The sequence below is a fragment of the Amyelois transitella genome, chromosome 21, assembly GCF_032362555.1.
Source record: "Amyelois transitella isolate CPQ chromosome 21, ilAmyTran1.1, whole genome shotgun sequence".
Lineage (NCBI taxonomy): Eukaryota > Metazoa > Arthropoda > Insecta > Lepidoptera > Pyralidae > Amyelois > Amyelois transitella.
Window position 1 is genome coordinate 1,162,850 of NC_083524.1, and position 19,282 is coordinate 1,182,131.

Consider the following 19,282-nt stretch of genomic DNA (forward strand, 5'->3'; position numbering starts at 1 on the left):
CTCTGTTGTCTTTTAATCTTACACTACCAAGTTAGAACTTATTTCAAGAGGTAATCCTTAAATGGCTTAGTCACGTACTTCGAAAACAAGATATATATTCGACTAATTCCTGTTTTTCTACAAAACGATTAAGATTCTTTCTAATTTCTTGAATTAATCTACTGGCCCATCTTCTGATGGGTCGTTGAAAAATGCAAGTACTATGACGTCACGCGCACGATGACATAAATTATTTATTTAGTAATTTATTTAAAACTTTCTTTATCACCGAAATAATTGTGGGACCATTTTAATATTAGCTTTTTCAAGAAACAAATTAAATGCGCTTTCTATGTAAGGAAAAACACGAAGGTCTTTCTCTTGCAATGCAATGTAAACAAAACAACGGACAGTTTCTTCATTGTGTTGTTTACTGTCTCGGACGTGCCGCAAACAACGGGAGGTAAACATCCCACACGGCGCCCTGCACTTCTAATACGAGTACAATTCACTCTGTTGTCTTTTAATCTTACACTACCAAGTTAGGACTTAATTCAAGAGATAATCCTTAAATGGCTTAGTCACGTACTTCGAAAAAAAGATATATATTCGACTAAGTCCTGTTTTTCTACAAAACGATTAAGATTCCTTCTAATTTCTTGAATTAATCAGTAGATGGGTCGTTGAAAAATACAAGTACTATGACGTCACGCGCACCATGACATATTATTTATTTAGTAATTTATTTAAAACTTTCTTTATCACTGAAATAATTGTGGGACCATTTTAATATTGGCGTTTTTTAAGAAACAAAAAGTGCTATATAAGGAAAAACACGACGGTCTTTCTCTTGCAATGCAATGTAAACAAAACAACGGACAGTTTCTTCATTGTTTTGTTTACTGTCTCGGACGTGCCGCAAACAACGGGAGGTAAACATCCCACACGGCGCCCTGCACTTCTAATACAATTCACTCTGTTGTCTTTTAATCTTACACTACCAAGTTAGGGCTTATTTCAAGAGGCGAAGCTTAGTGCCGTGTGGTTCCCGGCATCAATAGAAAAAGAATAGGACAACTCCAGCTCTTTCCCACGGATGTCGTAAAAGGCGACTAAGGGAGTTTACCTTTAGTTAGTTAGCTCCGTCTACCTCGTAAAAGATAAAAACTAGACGCACGTATATCAAAGGACGTAATTCCTTAGGAATTTATATTAGAACCCGTCTCATCCGTGTTACATTTTGTAATCGGAGCCGCTTTGATTAAGGGGTCAATAAATGCGTCACCTTTGGGATAGGGCCCATTGACTCGGTCCACTCACTTACGCGATGAAATGGCATGATTTAGGATCGTAAAGGGTTCGCCCCAGATTTTGATTAAATAAAGACCTATTAGAAAATGAAGACTAAGGGATATGCTTATAAACTTGGGATTCTTCTTTTATTGATTTTCACGGATTGCCGTGTGGTTCCCGACACCAATAGAAAAGAATAGGACCACTCCATCTCTTTCCCGTGGATGTCGTAAAAGGCGACTAAGGGGTAGGCTTATAAACTTGAAATTCTTCTTTTAGGCGATCGGCTAGCAACCCGTCACTATTTGAATTTCAATTCTATCTTAAAGCCCAACAGCTGAACGTGGCCTATCAGTCTTTACAAGACTGTTGGCTCTGTCTACCCCGCAAGGGATATAGACGTGATTATATGTATGTATGAATGTAGAAAATGAACTTCAGTGATCGAATCATACTGAATGGAAATGCATCTTTAAAGCAAAGATAGGTAAAATTTTGAAATCCTACTGCAGTCGGCTTTTTACTAAGTTATAGTACATTAGTTAGACTGCTAACCGATGCTTTTACTGTGAGGGAAAGCATAATGAATAGTGCACATTTAGGTAATAGTTAATCTATGGATCTTTCATCTCTCTTACCTGTGACATTTTACCTAAAGGACACAGATAAAAAAGAGGTTTTTTCTAGAAATTCCCATTGGAGTGAAGCCCCGGAATAAATTAGTCCAAAACAAAGAAGAGGTTCTTCAGGAGCCTATTACCCCATAAAACCCACTTAGCCCGAAAAGGGGGCATCCGGCCCCCCAAATTGGGTCAACAGAAAATATTACCCGTTACCGATCTATAGGCGCTCTAAACAAGCAGTTATTATCATTAAGTTAATGGTCAATGAACACTAATTAACAATCTATGGACCCCAATGTGCCAATTAAACCATTATGCTCTTTATTGCGAGGCGTTAAGGTCGCAGTTATTTCAAGTTTTAAGGACCTTTACGTGTAAACAAACCATCCCTATATTTTTTATGTATTCATTCATCGTTTTCTCGCTGGTCTGGTTACTTAGCGAAGAAAAACATACTGTGTGCTTCTTTTCATAGGCAGGCTGTAGAAGTCAGTCACGGAAGAGGCTTGAAACTTGGGGATTCTTTAAGGCCGTGTGGGTCCCGGCACCAATACAAAAAATGGGACCACTCCATCTCTTTCCTATGGAAGTCGTAAAAGGCGACTAAGGGATAGGCTTACAAACTTGGGATTCTTTTTTAGGCGATGGGCTGTCACTATTTGAATCTCAATTCTGTCATTAAGTCAAGTAGCTGAACGTGGCCATTCAGTCTTTTCAAGACTGTTGGCTCTGTGTACACCGCAAGGGATACAGACGTGACCATATCTATGTATTCATTAAGGCGATGGGTCAGCAACCTGTCGCTATTTGAGTCTCAATTAGATCATTTGGCCATACAGCTGAATGTGGTATTTCAGTCGCTCCGGGGCTAATGGCTCTGTCTGCCCCCAAAAGGATACGTAAGCAGGTAAGACGTGGTTATACCAGTCATACAACTGGAAAAGCGGGACAGGGCAGACTTCGTCTAACTTTTAAGATCCCAATTAGGTCTTGTAAAAGGGAAATGTTAGGTATGTCAGTAATTTTCGAAAATTCTGCTAATATTATGAATGCGAAGGTTTGTAAGAATGTGTATTCGTAACACTTTCACGCAAAATCTTTTGGTCGTATTTTGATCAAATTCGATACACGGGTAGAATATAATATGGAATGATATGATATAATACATACATGTTTGTATATAATAAGTACTTTTTATCCCTAAATTTGATCAAATTAAGGACGTACTAGCAAAAGGTCAGGTCAAGAGTACCTGAAACCGCCGAGTTTGCATGAAGAGAAATGTAAATGTGGATAAAGCGAAATAGACATGCAGAGATCGTGACAAATGGAAAGATGTGGTTTCTGCCTACGCCTCCGAGAAAAAGGCGTGATTTTATGTATGTATCCCGTTTTTCCCACGGGAGTGAAGCCCAGGGACGCAGCTAGTATTTAAAAAAAAATAACTTATTCGCCTTCTGCGGGAAGTCAGTTTTACGAAATTAGTGAAACAAACATAAGTTTCTTAATACACTTTCCATTCATACTGATTCACTCATTACCGCTGAAGGTGTTAATTTACAATTTACCCCTCAAATATGATCACGCTAGTGTTGTCAAACTATCGATAAACTGATTATCGATAGTTGATATCAGAAATGATCTCTATATCGATAGGCTTATCGATACTATCAATGGAATTAATATTATCAGACAATACAATAGCTCAGTTTGGTACAATAGTATAAACAGCTTTAGAGCGTCTGTGGTCGACTCAGTAAAGTGCCCGGTTAAAATGCGTGATGCGCAGAAAGCCACAGGTTCAAATCCCAACTCGGCCATGTACCAATGATCCTTTACAACGTTATGAACGTTAGTTTGTATACTAACCGATGCTCTTACGGTGAACATCGTTGGGAAACCTGCACATTCAGGCAACTGGATGTGTAACCATGGATCCAATAAGAGGTTTACCTGCAAAGATTGCGGAGGTCAGATGGGAGTCGCTTCGTGTAAAAACCTGACTCACCCAATCCAGGATCCATGTTCAAGGGCATACCCCGATCACCTCTCTAGAGAGGTGAGGATGCATCCAAGACTAAAGCCAGGAGGGAGGAGAATAGTCTTACGAGTATCTCACATTGATTTCACTCAACTATCCATAATCTATCGATAGTGGACCATCGTGCGGCGCACAACACTAGACCTCGTTAACGATATGGACCAATCGTTATGGAAACCAGTAATTTCTCGCATTTCTATTGTTATCGCTTTTGAAATGTATCAAATAGATAATGAATAGTCTAAATCGATACGAGCGCTTGGAGATGTGGTGCAACGGTTAAGGTGCCTGACTAATAAAGCGTGATGTACAAGTTCAATTCTTACAGCAGCCGTGTACAAATGTGTCTTTTTTTTAAGTTCTGAACTTTAATTAGTTAGGTTGATGAGGGATACATTTTCCGAAAACTGGTTAAATAATAAACATACTTGATTTTGAATTCACTCCCTACATCTCTCTTCTCCGATACATTCAACTTAAGGGATTTTCAAGGCAAGATTGACTACGCATTATTTGACCTTGCGTGTACCACCTTAGGTCTAATCTTGTGTACCACCAGGCAGATTGAGGTCATTTGTACTATTATTAAAAAAAAAGAAAAACAAAATCACGCCTCTTTTCCGGAGAGGGTAGGCAGAGACTAAATTGACGTCCGATGAAAATGCTGCAGTGTAGTTTGTTCCGCCGCTTCTTCTACACATGCGCTTTGGAAGCGGTAGTAGTTATAATTAGATTTAAGTGATGTGACATCAATAAGTGATATTTTGTATCCAATTTTGAAAATAAATCTATTCTATTCTACTACAAACTTTCCACTAGCCACGATCCTAGCATACTTCTTTCGCTTCATTCACATTCATAACTCATCATGCAAACTCGTCGGTTTAAGGACTTTTGACTTGACCCTTGGCAAGGACCTCCTCGATTAGATCAAGGTACGTTCGCCTAGGGCATTTCCTTTCGCCATAATTGACCATGATCCAACATGGGTTAGGTTCCCTTGCAAAGTACAAGGACTGACTAATCTATTTTTAAATCGTGGACACAAGTTTCCTGCGGGATTCCCAGGGGAAACGGGACCGAAACTAACACCAAGTGGATGATGACTGTGGAAGATAACTGTCGTTATTCCAATTTTGACTATAATTCGGTTTCTAAAAGAAGACAATACTAATTTAATGCTCCATTGCTTTTGTTGAAACTTTCTTAGAATTGGTCGGTGTTACAAACTTTTGCGTTATTTCAATCAAAATTTTAAGTAAAAAGAATTTATTCGTAAAACTCAATTTAAAAAAAAAAAACAAGAACACAAGTTTAAAAGTAGACAGGTATGATAGCGAAATGGCACCCCCCTCAGCATAATGCTGGCTGTAAACAATATGCTACACAGCCAACGCTGATCTTCCGGGGGTGCCCGGGTTGGCATAACGGACATACTTAAAAAAAAAAATTTTAAGAATTAAAATTAAATTTTGGTTTGGTAAAGAATGAAATAATACGTCCATCTTCCTCATTAAAATCTTTCGTTCGCGTAAAAAGTAACCTATATCCTTCTTCATACTCGATTATATGTATGTATACAAAATTTCACAGAGATCATTTCAGTGAAAAATTTAACGTGAAAGACGAACAAACACGCACACTTCCACATTTATAATATTAGTATGAATTATTTTAAAACTAGAGAGTATTGAAAACAAATATACTATATACTAGATATTTGTTTTCAATACTCTGTAGTTTTCAATATTATACACGCACTCATGACTTGTACCACAAGCTATAAACATTTCTCGGTCGAGCGGCGTGATATGGGCCCATTGTGTCCCTCAGACCATGCACTTCAAAGGAACGTATGATAAATACATAACCCTAACAATTCGCTAACTTTAACGCTTTTCTCCTATCCTGTTATTGTTACATCACGTCTTTATGCCTAATGGGGTAGATAGAGCCAAGTGTCTCAAAGACTCGAAAGCCATATTTGATTTATTGGTGGAGTGGAGATTGAGATGATTTTTTTGATGATATAAAATCTATTTGAATCCCAATTGCATCATAAAGCCATCATATCACATCCAAAGCCAAACATCTCAAAAAGACTGACAGCCATGTGTTTAGAGAAAGTTCGTTTCTCATCACGCCCTGGCTGGGATTCGAACCTAGGAACATACGGTGACACAGACAAGCACACTACCGCTGCGCCACAGAGGCCGTCTATGTATTATACATATTAAAGGAATGTATGTAGTTATGATTTCTTACCATAGAAATAAAACAAGGAGTCAGCTTAATGATGAAATTTCTCCTCAAAGCTTCCGTTATCTGTAAATAAAGAAAACAAATATTAAGAATAATACGAAAAATTTATTAAACAGGGGAGGTCCTTGCGAGTCTTCAGGTCAAGAGTACCCAGAACCGACGATCTTGCATGAAAAGAGTTATAATGTGGATGAAGCAAAAGAAGTATGAAGAGATCGTAGCAAGTGGAAAGATAGATAGATAGATAAAACTCTTTATTGCACCATAAGAGTAAAACAACATAAAACAGATTGGGATGGTACAAAGGCGGATTTATCGCTAATGCAATCTCGTCCAGTCAACCTTTGGGTGGAAGGAAACCAAACAGGAGATTGGCGTTGGCGCAGAGCAAAATAAATAAGGAAAAGATGTAGTCTCTGCCTATGAAAATAGTTAAAGTTTCATATTTGATTTGGAATTCCCTCCCTTCATATTATAGTTCTACCTGGCATTCGACCAGGTCACATTCACCACTCTGGAGTGTCAGGTCCTTTCGACCATGACCCTGGATTTAGTATGTGAATCCCGTCTGACCTCCGCAAACTTTATAGTATACCTTTATATTTACCTCCGTAACTTTTATATTACTATATTGGCTCATGGTTAAACCTGCACTAGATTGATGTGCCTATACCCTTAATCGCCTTTACGACATCTATCCATCCATTCATATACAAAATATAGAGTGGTCATATTCTAAAGAGCCGGGAGTAAGAGTGTCGGTGGTCGAATTGGTAATGTGTCCGGTTAAAATGCGTGATGCGCAGAAAGGCACACGTTCAAATCCCACCTCGGCCATGTAAGTACCAATGACTAATATCAAAGTTATGTACCTACATTAGTTTGAATACTAACCGATGATCTTACGGTGAGGGAAAAAATCGTGAGGAAACCTGCACATTTACGCAACTGGATGTGTAAAAACGGATCCAATTTGGGTTACGTTTACCTGTTAAGGTTACGGTGGTCAGATGGGAATCACCTCGTGTAAAAACCTGACTCAACCAATCTAGGATATATGGTCAAAGTCGTACCCCGGGCACTTCTTCAGATAGGTGAGGATGCAACCTGGACTAAAAAAGCCGGGAGGAAGAAGATATTCAAATGTGCCTGGAACCACACGGCACAACATACCACGTGTACCATTAATCTAAATGTTACATACATATGTATTTGACCTATCCAATTGTTGTAATTGTATCGTCCGACAGAACAAACAGTTCGCAATCAGACCATTATTTGTTCTAGAGTTATATTGCCACAGACATTCATATACTTTCCGTCCGCGGCTCCGCTCGGTTGAACCAAAATTCCTGGTCTCGTGGTTATAAAAAAAAGTGCTTTTATTTTTCAAAGGTCTCAATATTGTTTGTTTGTTTGTAAAATCTTTATCGCACATAAACTTAATCGCACTTTCCTGTCGTGGGCCTGCTGGAAGAAATTTCTCTAGAAATAAGTAGTGCCCTTGTACTGAATTTCTCTTTATTTTAAGTTTTTTTTTTGCAAATTTTTCTTGTTGTACATAAATATGTAAATAAATAAATAAAAATAAAAAAAGCAGTAATTGGATTGGATTCTTCCAAGAATTTGTACAATGGCGGACTTATCCCAATTGGGATTTCTTTCAGGCAACCAAAATATCAAGGAAAATTCATAATAAAAAGGCAGCGCACATAAAAATCATTGAGGATGTGTTATACGAGTAATTTTCAATTAATTTCTAAATAATTAATGATAAACATATCTACATAAACGAAATATATATAAACTTACATAAATATGACTACACTCATTTGTTAGATGCATCAGAATGTGTTTCTTAAATCAAAAAATTTTGTCAAAAAATAATCTTATGTTTCAACAATGCGTACTTGATTCGATTAACGATTATGCGGAAATTCCACAAATCGATTCGTGTAACAAAATTTTGATGATAAATTTACTCAGCCTACAATTCGAACTTTCAAGTAAATACAATCCTATTTGCTTGATTACTTCTCGAAACTCTAGATATTGGAACAACGATTAATTCAAGTTAACTTTCAGTCTATCTCCGAAACTTAGTAATGAAACAAGAACGAGGGAGCTATTCTTGAATTGAGAGTGTCACTAGTATGCGGTTTAAGTTCTCGTTCGACTGGAACTCGAATAGTGAACGTTCAGTTAAGACCACCGAAAAGCCTGTACGTAAATACAAGAAGAATAATGATTAACATTTCATTTTAATTATAGTTAATTAAAAATAAAAAATAATACGTGCTTGTCCAACATATATACAATTCTAAAGGGGGAAACAGAGCCAACATTCTCGAGAAGACTGAGAAGACACGTTGAACTAAATGACTTATTGTTAGAATTTAAATTTAAATAGTGACAGGTACAAAAAGAGTCAAGAAAATGTCTCAAGTTTTATAACTATTTCCCTTGATTGATCTACACAATCTACACTCACTGGAATCGCACAATGTGTACTTAACAAATTAAACAAAAAAAAAACATTATTCAGATGAATTAAGACTCAAATTACAAGGATAACAAACAAAGCTAATACTTGAATTATAAACGAACAGAATTCGAACGCTTTTCATTCGATATTGAAACCACTCGTCAGTTTACGAGTAGGTACGACTGAAAAATAACACCCCTGAATTCTAAATCTAAATTTTGGTGCAACTACAAATACATTTATTTTATATATTTATGTACAACAAGGAAAATAAGAAAAAATACTTAAAATAAATAGAAATTCAGTACAAGGGCACTACTTATTATTGGATAGGAATTTAATTTTGGTTAGGAAGTCTAAACTCTGTCTAAGCCGATAATTGCAAGGTTCGCACAAATATTTAAAGATTGTCCTGTAACGGAAACTAATACCTACATGTTCGCTGATTCGTTTACAAAAGATTCAATTTGCATGCCAAATTGTTGATAATTTAGTGTTATACATTTAAATTTAAGGATAGAAGCATTTGAGATGCGGTGCTGGAGAAGAATGGCGGAAAGAAAATAAGCTGAATGGAAAAAAAACACAAACGAAGAAGTGTGATGATGATGTATGAGATAATAAAGAACCATTTTAAAAATGTAGTAGAAGTAATAATTAATGGAAAGGGAGAAATAGGAAGACCAAGAATTAAATATTTTTATCAAATAAAGCAAAATGCTATTTAAATTAAAAAAGCAAAAAATTATTAATTAAAAAGTAAACGTTACAACCCACCAACAAATAAAAAAAAAATAACAGAGAAAAGAGATGAACGGAGGAAGCTCTACATAACTCCACCGACAAGAGTTAGCTCTTAAATTTAAGAAGAAGAGAGTAATACATTCAAGACAACCCGCCCTTTCAGTTCAATCCAGAACTTCACATTCGTCCAATTCGCAAAATGTCCAGACGTTTAAAAATGTCCAATTCCGGAAATGTTCATTTCCCAAACCTTAGTACATACGTATGTATGTATATACATACATACTTCGACGAACACACAGCGGTAATGAAGACAATTTCTTATATGTGAAGATACAAGTTACACTCCGGGGATCCGCGTTATCAAGCTGAATTGGAAAGAAATTGCTGAGGGACAACCGATTGGGTTAAGTCATAGACGTCAGCGACGACTAAAGGCGATCGTAGGTGGTCGAATGGGTAAGGTGCTTGTTAAAATTCGTGATGCGCAGAAAGACACAAGTTTAAATTCCACATCGGCCATGTTATAATTTTCAAAGATATATACATTAGTTTGAATACTAATCGATGCTCTTACGGTGAGGGAAAACATCGTGAAAAAACCTGCACATTTGGGCAACAGATTATGTTATCATGGATCCAATACGGGTTAGGTTTACCTGCGCAAAGGTGTAAAGGTTGCGGAGATCAGATGGGAGTCGCTTCGTATAAAAACCTGAGTCACCCAATTAGGATCCATGGTCAATGGCATAACAACCTGTCACTATTAGGATCTTAATTCCATTGTGTAGCTTAGCTTGGCCTTCCAGTCTTTACGAGACTGTAGGCTCTGTCTACCCTGCAAGGGTTATAGTCGTGACAATATGTATGTATTAAAATGGAGTACTAAAAAGGACATATGAAACTTTTCACATAAAAACCGCTACAGCTTATCGCTTAAACCGTATCCGAGCTAAAGGATTTTTCTTGTTAAAATATAGACAACGCCTTATCGCAGGATTTCTGCTGGGACCAGTCGGTAGTTGATGATGTCTTAACTAATTTGCCGTACGGACGGACAACCCCAAACATATTTTATATGTGGAGAATGATCGGGCGCGTCGAATCGCCTTCGAGATCAATTTTATCAAACGTTAATCAAATTTACAACGTTATCAAACAAATCGCTGAACGTGGCCTATCAGTATTTTCAAGATAGCTGGCTCTGTCTACCCCGCGAGGGATATAAACGTGATATATGTGTTGCGTGATTATATGTTTGTATATATAACAGTTTGCAAGGATGTGCATGTATTTGTTAAATTTTTTACACAAAATGTACTGAAAAGATTTTGATAAAATTTGTAAAATGCTTAAAATATAACCTGGAAGTGAAAGTTCGTTTTATACCAAAATTCCCATGGGAGCGAAACCCGGGGCCGCAGTTAGTTCGAAATAATTATATAAAATCTCCACATTCAAATCATCTTTGACAGGTTCAATGCACTAGTACCTCGAACTTCCGAACAAAGATTCCTCCCAATGGACCCATTAAATAAATCCGAATATTTTATCTCAAAACTAGGATATTAAGTACGCCATTACAGCAACTTGTGACAGTTGAGCCAGAATTAGGCAATTTACAGATGGCGACCAACTTTAGACTTGATTACTTTTCCAATATCCGCCCGATAATGTATCTTAAACATAAATATTGGGCTATGAAAATTGTTTATAGATCGCCGTGTGGTTCCCGGCACCAAAAGAAAAAAGAATAGGACCACTCTATCTCTTCACCATGGATGTCGTAATAGGCAACTAAGGGATAGGGTTATAAACTTGCGATTCTTCTTGTAGGCGATGGGCTAGCAACCTGACACTATTTGAATCTCAATTCTATCATCAAGCTAAAAAGCTGAACGTGGCCTGTCAGCCTTTTCAAGGCTTTTGGGTCTGTCTACCCCACAAGGGATAAAGACGTGTCTATATATATATATATATATATATATATATACCTATCTATGAAAATTGTTTATTATCAATTTCTAAGGAAACCATACATGTGTAATTATGAAAACACTGATTAAAATTTTTACGCCAACGTATTTAAAATTGAGCATTTCCAAAAATTACCACACATAGTCATGTTTAACTTCTCTTTGCTTCAACAGCTGAAAATCAATGATGAATACGCTACCACGAAAACAGATACAGATATTAAATTATGCTTCAAAATTTTCAACACTAGATTACGAGCGAAATGTGGGTAGGTAACGCAATAATTTAATTCTTACCCGAAAATTATTTTAACATTTTGTTTTCCGAGCCCACACCAGGGGGCGTTGTGGTGTCTCGCGGGTAATTTAAATTTGGAGGGTTAAAAATGTGGTCGTTTCCAAATTAAACCAGGCATAATTGAAGCGGTCGGTGGGCATGTTCCCTTTGGAGCCGTACGCAATGATTTTCCCTTGTAAATAATGTATCTTACATAATCTAGGAAGGTAAGCAAATATATAACGAGTGTGAATGAGAGGAACCCCGTAGGAAAATACTTTCATAAGATAAAAGAAGATTTTTTATACATAAAATAGGCTATCAATTTTATGTCCCACTTCTTGGCAAAGGTTGGGCATTATATACGTGTGTATATGGAAAATTGGAACTTTCTTTACATACATACATATTTATCATGCCTTTATTCCTTACGGGGTAGACGGAGACTGCGACTGAGAAAGGTGTCAATATCGTCCCGCCGTGCCGTGTAGTTTCCGGCACCAATAGAAAAAAAGAATAGAACCATTCCTTCTTTTTCCCATGGATGTCGTAAAAAGGCGACTAAGGGATAGGTTTATAAACTTAGGATTCTTCTTTTAGGCGATGGGCAAGCAACCTGTCACTATTTGAATCTCAATTCTATCATCAAGCCAAAAAGCTGAACGTGGGCGTATCAGTCTCTTCGAGACTGTTGGCTCTCTCTAGCCCGTAAGGGATATAGACGTGACTATATGTATGTTTGTACCTAAGTCTTCTCGCCATGTTTAGTGGTCTTCCCCTACGTCGACGCTCTGTTCAGTTGCTAGCATTTTAGGGTCCAGCTATCTCACTTCATGCGGTAACCATGTCATGTCAAAAAGAAGAATAAAAAACACGAAAAGTGCATAGGGCTTTCATGCCTGATCTATTTATATTATTTTATAAATTCTATTAATATTCTATTAATATCTATTAAAACACTACATATAATAAAGTGAAGTCTCCCAATTTTCTTTGTCTATATCTATGCGTTAATCTCGGAAAGTTGTGAACGGTTGCTAATGCTTTTGTATGTTTTACTCTTATGGTGCAATAAAGAGTTTTATCTATCTATCTGTTCTACAAGTTGGAAAGAGGGTTTTTCGAGCAAGGTTTAGATCTACAAATGCCACAAGCTGGGTGGCTCGCTAGTTACAACTGAAATAAGACATTGGACAATAAAAAAATAGTAAATAAACTTTGATTTTTAAATGAAGAAGAGGCAAGTCATTGGACACAAAAGGAATACAACAGTCGTTTTGTAACGGTTGCCGGTTTAATTGTGAAATCGAAAGGGCCGTGTAGAACTGATCCCTTTTGTTATCTTGTTGACATACAAAGGTTTTGAAATGGCTATTTCAACTGTTGTTTCAGAAATCTTTACAACAATCAGGTGGGTGGCTGAATTAAGAAGGTTCTCGAACAATGTAGACAATGTGCATTCGTCCACGATTTAGATTTAAGAGATCTATATTTGTAAATTGACGTCCGATGAAAATGCTGCAGTGTATTTTATTCCGCCGCTTCTTCTACACATGTGCTTTGGTAGCGGTAGTAGTAGTAATTAGATTTGAGTTATGTGACGTCAATAAATGATACCTTGTATCCAATTTTGAAAATAAATCTATTCTATTCTATTCTCGAACCCGTTGCTAATAAAGCGAGATAAAGATAGAAGACAACTTTTCCTTCTTTAACGCCATCCGCGGGAAAGAGATGGAGTGACTTTATACCTTTTATAAGAGCGGAAAACCAGACGGCGTATAATCTGATCGTCATTATGTACGCGTGCACATTTCTTAACTCAAATCTTCATAACGCTGCCAATTAAGGTTGGGATCTGTCATATTTTTCCCGGAAAATCCCAGGATTCATTATTCAGGCTTCCCCTGGATGGATGACGGGTATTTCCTTTGTTCGTCTGGTTATGACCTGCGCGGCGCGGGATTAGGAATCTAATTTTTATTTTTAAGTTACGCCCCAATTTTCTTGTTTGTTCCCGCGAAGGTTATTTTCCATTTCATTTTTTACCGTTTTGATTATTATGCAAGGAAAGCCGTCGCGTTCGGCTTGTATTTTGAATAGTAAAGTAATCATTCATCACGTCAAGACGGCCTCTGTGGCGCAGCGGTAGTACGCTTGTCTGTGACACCGGAGGTCCCGGGTTCGAATCCCGGCCAGGGCATGATGAGAAATGTACTTTTTCTGATTGGCCTGGGTCTTGGATGTTTATCTATTTAAGTATTTAATATAAAATATAGTATCGTTGAGTTAGTATCTCGCAACATAAGTCTCGAACTTACTTCGAAGCTAACTCAATCTGTGTAATTTGTCCCGTATATATTTATTTATTTATCATTATGGTTATTTTAGATATACGGGATAGACAGAGCCAACATTCTTGAAAATACTGAAAGGCCACATTTGGCTGTCTCGTAGGTATAATGGAATTGAGATTTAAATAGTGACAGGTTGCTAGCTCATTTGCTATAAGAAGAATCCCAAAATTTATAAACCTACCCCTTAGTCACCCATGGAAAGGATATAGAATATTATTCCACACCTACATCAATACGTTCGCACCAAATATATACCAGTCAATCATAATCACATACGCGTATTGATATTCAAATTTATCCTGAAGTGGGCTGGAATCAATTCCAGCAAAAGTTGTGTTCGTTAAAAGTTAAATATTTCCAACTCAATCATAAATCCGTTTGAGATGGGTCACATAGTCGTTTATAAATAGATATTTATTTAATGCCGTGTGGTTTTTGGTACTTTAGGATAGGACCACTCTATATAATTCCTATGGATGTCGTTAAAGGCGATTAAGGGTAAGGCTTATAGATTTAGGAAAAATTTTTTGGGCGATGGGCTGCATCCTATCAGCATTTGACTCTCGACTTCATCAATGAGCATTCAGGCTTTTCAAGATTGTGGGCTCTGTCTACCCAGTATCCCTTACGGGACATACAGAGCGCGACTCATGAGTGGAATTTTCAAAGCAACCTGTTTATTTCCATGCTGATATACATACATACATAAAATCACGCCTCTTTCCCGGAGGGGTTGGCAGAGACTACCTCTTTCCACTTGCCACGATCTCTGCATACTTCCTTCGCTTCAACCACATTTATAACTCTTTTCATGCAAGCTCGGCGGTTTCGGGTACTTTTGAACTGACCTGAGCAAAGCAACCTCTTTATTTCCATGCTGATATGATGAAAAGATTTTGTGCCGGGTTGTGAACCTCCTTTTCGTGGAGTAGGTTCAAATCGTCCATTGTGAGTAAAGGTCAACCACCGGTCCAGGTGCATCCGCTCAGGTGTGGAGATAAAAAGGAAGGTCTGGATTCTAAGGTAACCTGATCTCCTTTACATATATATAATACCAACATTTACACGCGGCTTCCTCCTAAAATTCTTAATTTATAAGCCTATCCCTTAGTCGCCTTTTACGATATCCACAGTAAAGAGACGGAGTAGTCCTATTTTATTTTCTACTGGTGCCGGGAACCACACGACACTGAATGTCTTCTCCAACGACGCATCCTCCAATCGTAAAAGCATCTACTTTCCATCATTCGGCTAAAAATCCCGTTACCCTCTCCCGGAATCCCGATTCACATTCAGCCGGGCTCTCCCTAATTCCTGGAGGTATTAAAGACGTTTGAATACAATAGACACGTCGTCGCGAGATTTCTGGAGGCGGGGTGCGATCAAATCTGGGATTTAAATAATGACGTCATTGTTGTGTCATTTCATACATACATATCACGTCTATATCCCTTGCGGGGTAGACAGAGCCAACAGTCTTGTAAATACTAATAGGCCACGTTCAGCTGTTTGGCTTTAAAATAGAATTGAGATTCAAATAGTGACAAGATGCTAGCCCGTCGCCTAAAAGAAGAATACCAAGTTTATAAGCCTACCACTTAGTCGCCTTTTATGACATCCATGGGAAAGAGATGGAGTGGTCCTATTCTTTTTCTATTGGTGCCGGGAACCACACGGCAAACATACATACATACATAAAATCACGCCTCTCTCCCGGAGGGGTAGGCAGAGACCACATCTTTCCACTTGCCACTTTCCCTTTCCACTTCTACGTCATTTCAATACGTCTTAAAATGATTAGTTTGTTTGCCGTGACTTTGCTCACGCTGATATGGTGTACTAAAAATCGCTGTAAAAATACTAATATTATAAAATTGATTGTGTGTTTGTTTGTCCCGTGTCACGTCGAAACGATTCAATAGATCTGTATAGAATTTTGCATAACACATGGTGTGGATTACGTAGACTTGTTGAATTTTACACATGCGAAAGCTAGTATTTTATATAAAACTAGCTTTTGCCCGCGGCTTCGCCCGCGCAAATGTATTTATATTATAAGGATACGCCATAAAATTTCACCAATTTTTTAACCCGTATCGTGCGGGGCTGTTTTATGTTTATATTTGGTTTAAATTCATATGGCTTCTCCCGTCTTGTCCCGTCTCTTCTCGTTCTGTTCCGTCCCGTCCCAACCTGTTGTGTCCCGTCCTGCCCCGTCCAGTCCTATCCTGTCCCATCCCATCCTATTTAGTGCCATCCTGCTTTCCGCAACTGATACGTATTTTTTACTAACCAATATTTAAGACTTCTCGCACTTCGACACCTATCACTATCAAAAATATCAAATCTAATCAACAAATCAAAAATTAACTGAAATAGAGAGTAAAATAAGTTAAATAAGTCAAGTTAAAAGTTAATGAATCAAACGAATAATAATTTCAAATCAAAATATTTGTAGTGTGTAATATGTAGTTTCGCGTATGTCCGCTAGGGGCGCTGCTAAAATTACACGATAAATTAAAATATTTTACGCTACCTAGCTAAATGACGGTAACGAAACCATAGCGCGATCTATCTCGATGCCAACGCCATCTATCGAGCATCGAGACAACTCGTGATAGTTAATAGAAAATAAAATTCGGGTGTTTTATTTATGCATACCGATTACGCCGAGATTTATGGACCGATTTACGTGATTCTTGTTTTGTTCGGTAGAGTATACTTTCGAGTTGGTCCCGTTGTTACCTAGTCAGGATCTGATGATGGTATTCCAGGGAAATCAAGGGCAAACCTCAAATTTACAGGCAATTACGTTTTTGACAATTTCATAGATCTGTTTAAGTATTTGCGTCTGATAGTCATCATCCCATGTGAATGAGCTGATGATGGAAGGTACAAATCCTCAACGGTTAGGAGTTGAAAGAAAATTCTTACGAAGTTATACGTACATGTGAGGCTATTAGGTTGACCTGATAATAAAAAGTAAATCTCATTAACGTTAAGAATTTAGGTGAAAATGGATGCGGACAAATTTCGTAGCTGTTTGTATGGGTAGTGTTAACACAAAATAGGGATTTAAAGGCGTGATGTTATTAATGTTATGCATGTATGTACATAATTATGTATGTTATTATGTATGTTAAAGAGACGACTGAAAGTTGTCATACAAAGTCTTTTTTTTTAAGGATGGGAAATCATCAAATGACCTCTCCCGCTCTGGGTGGAACGGAAGGGAGTGTCAGACTTTTACTGACTAAAACCCACCTCGTTCCTTCAGTTGCCCTTTGCGTTCCGGGGCCACGGTATCTCGTTAGAACTTTCCCGCAGCCCCGGCTCAGTTTATCCCGTTTCCCCCCCTTGGGGGTTGACATTTCAAAAATCCCTTCTTGGTGCTCACTTATGTTACTAAAGGAACCTCTGTTCAAAATCTCAGACTCCTATACCGAGCGGTTTCGGCTGTGCGTTAATAAATCAGTCACCCAATCGCACCCCCTAAATCACGATTGGAGGGTAGTTTGAAAAAACTTATAATGTCAAACATATTTACTTGCCTATGTACGTGTTCATGCCAAGTTTCAAGTTTATAAACCCAAGGAATAAGATTTTTCATAGAAACGTTTTTACCCCTTTTCCCCCCCTTGGGGGTTGAATTTCCAAAAATCCTTTCTTAGTGCTCCCCTACATATCCCAAGGAACCTACATTCCAAATTTCAGCTGTCTACGACCAGTAGTTTCGACTGTGCGTTGTCTGTCAGTCAGTCACTCAGTAACGGAAGAGTTTTATATATATAGATATAAAAGTACCAACCCCTACACTTTAAAAAAGAACACTTCAAAAGTGACTTGATTCATATTATTCCATTACACCATTTCATTTTCGTAAACTATTAAAGATATTCTTAAAGTATTTAGCCATTACAAACAAATAGTTTCTTAGCCGACTTCAAAAAGGAGGTAGTAGTATATTAAAAAGTAGTTACAGTATCGTGAACAAGTTACTTAACATATTGAACTGCGTACGGCGCCTTTTACGGGCCAATAAAATATTTTACTTTTGCACATTCGAGATAAAACAACATTGTTTCCGATATACCGCACATCGGTGGTTAAGAAAACATATAATATGGACGATGAATAAATATTAATATCTCGTTTCGGAATATTACATGAAAGAATATGTAGCTATTAACAATACATCATTCATATTTATTATCATTCATATAAACACTTATATATCCCTTGCGGGGTAGACAAAGCCTACAGTCTAGAAAAGACTGATACGAGACGTTTAGCATGGTGATAGAGGAAAGATGTAGTCCCTGCATTCCCTTCGGGGAAAAGGCGTGATTTTATGTATTTTTGTAAACATATTCTGATATAAAAATCTGATCGCAAATTAGAAAAATCCGAACAACAGTGGCCGGTTCAAATTACAGATATTATCCGGATGTGACAGTTACGTCCACCGGATTGATAAATCGCCCGGCTCCCGAAAAAATCCCGTTTTTATATCCGGTAATGTTCCCGAAAAATTCCACTGATAACTGTAATGAAACGTTTACATACATAAATAAGTCTCCTCTCTCATATTTGCGACATTTTGTTTTTGAATAATTTATAACAGAATCTGCCGTGTGGTTCCCGGCACAAATAGAAAAAATAATACCACCACTCCATCCCTTTCAAATGGACGACTGGATGACGTAAAAGTCTACACATGCGCTTTGCAAGCGGTAGTAGTTATAATTAGATTAAGTGATGTGACGTCAATAAGTGATACCTTGTATCCAATTTTGAAAATAAATCTTTTGTATTCTATTCCAATCCAAGGCGACTACGTTATCTATACCTACTAATATTATAAAGCTGAAGAGTTTGTTTGTTAACGCGCTAATCTCAGGACCTCCTGGTTCGAATAGAAAATTTTTTTTTGTGTTGAATAAACCATTTATCGAGAAAGGCTTTATGCTATATAACATCACGCTGCAACTATAAAGAGCAAAGAAATAATGGAAAATGTGAAAAAAACGGGGAAAATTAGTCATCCCTGAGGGTTCTATGATGCCCAAAATAACTATTCCACGCGGACGAAGTCGCGGACACAGCTAGTAGGTTTATAAACTTGGATTCTTCTTTTAGGCGATGGGCTAGCAACCCGTCACCGTTGAATCTCAATCCATCTTTAAGCTATATATCTGATCTAGCTCCAATAGATTATCTATTTGTCTGCTCTTTCACGGGTTCA

At 37.6% G+C, this 19,282-nt stretch overlaps 1 protein-coding gene across 2 annotated transcripts in view; it reads right to left on the reverse strand.

Moving 5' to 3' along the window:
- The window catches only part of LOC106143264 (uncharacterized), a 177,551-nt gene that overhangs the window by 12,732 nt on the left and 145,537 nt on the right, over positions 1-19,282 (reverse strand). For both annotated transcript variants that reach the window (XM_060950172.1, XM_013345309.2), the window contains one exon: positions 6,202-6,261. The gene's annotated coding sequence lies outside the window, so the exon portion shown is untranslated. The remainder of the gene's footprint in view (positions 1-6,201; positions 6,262-19,282) is intronic.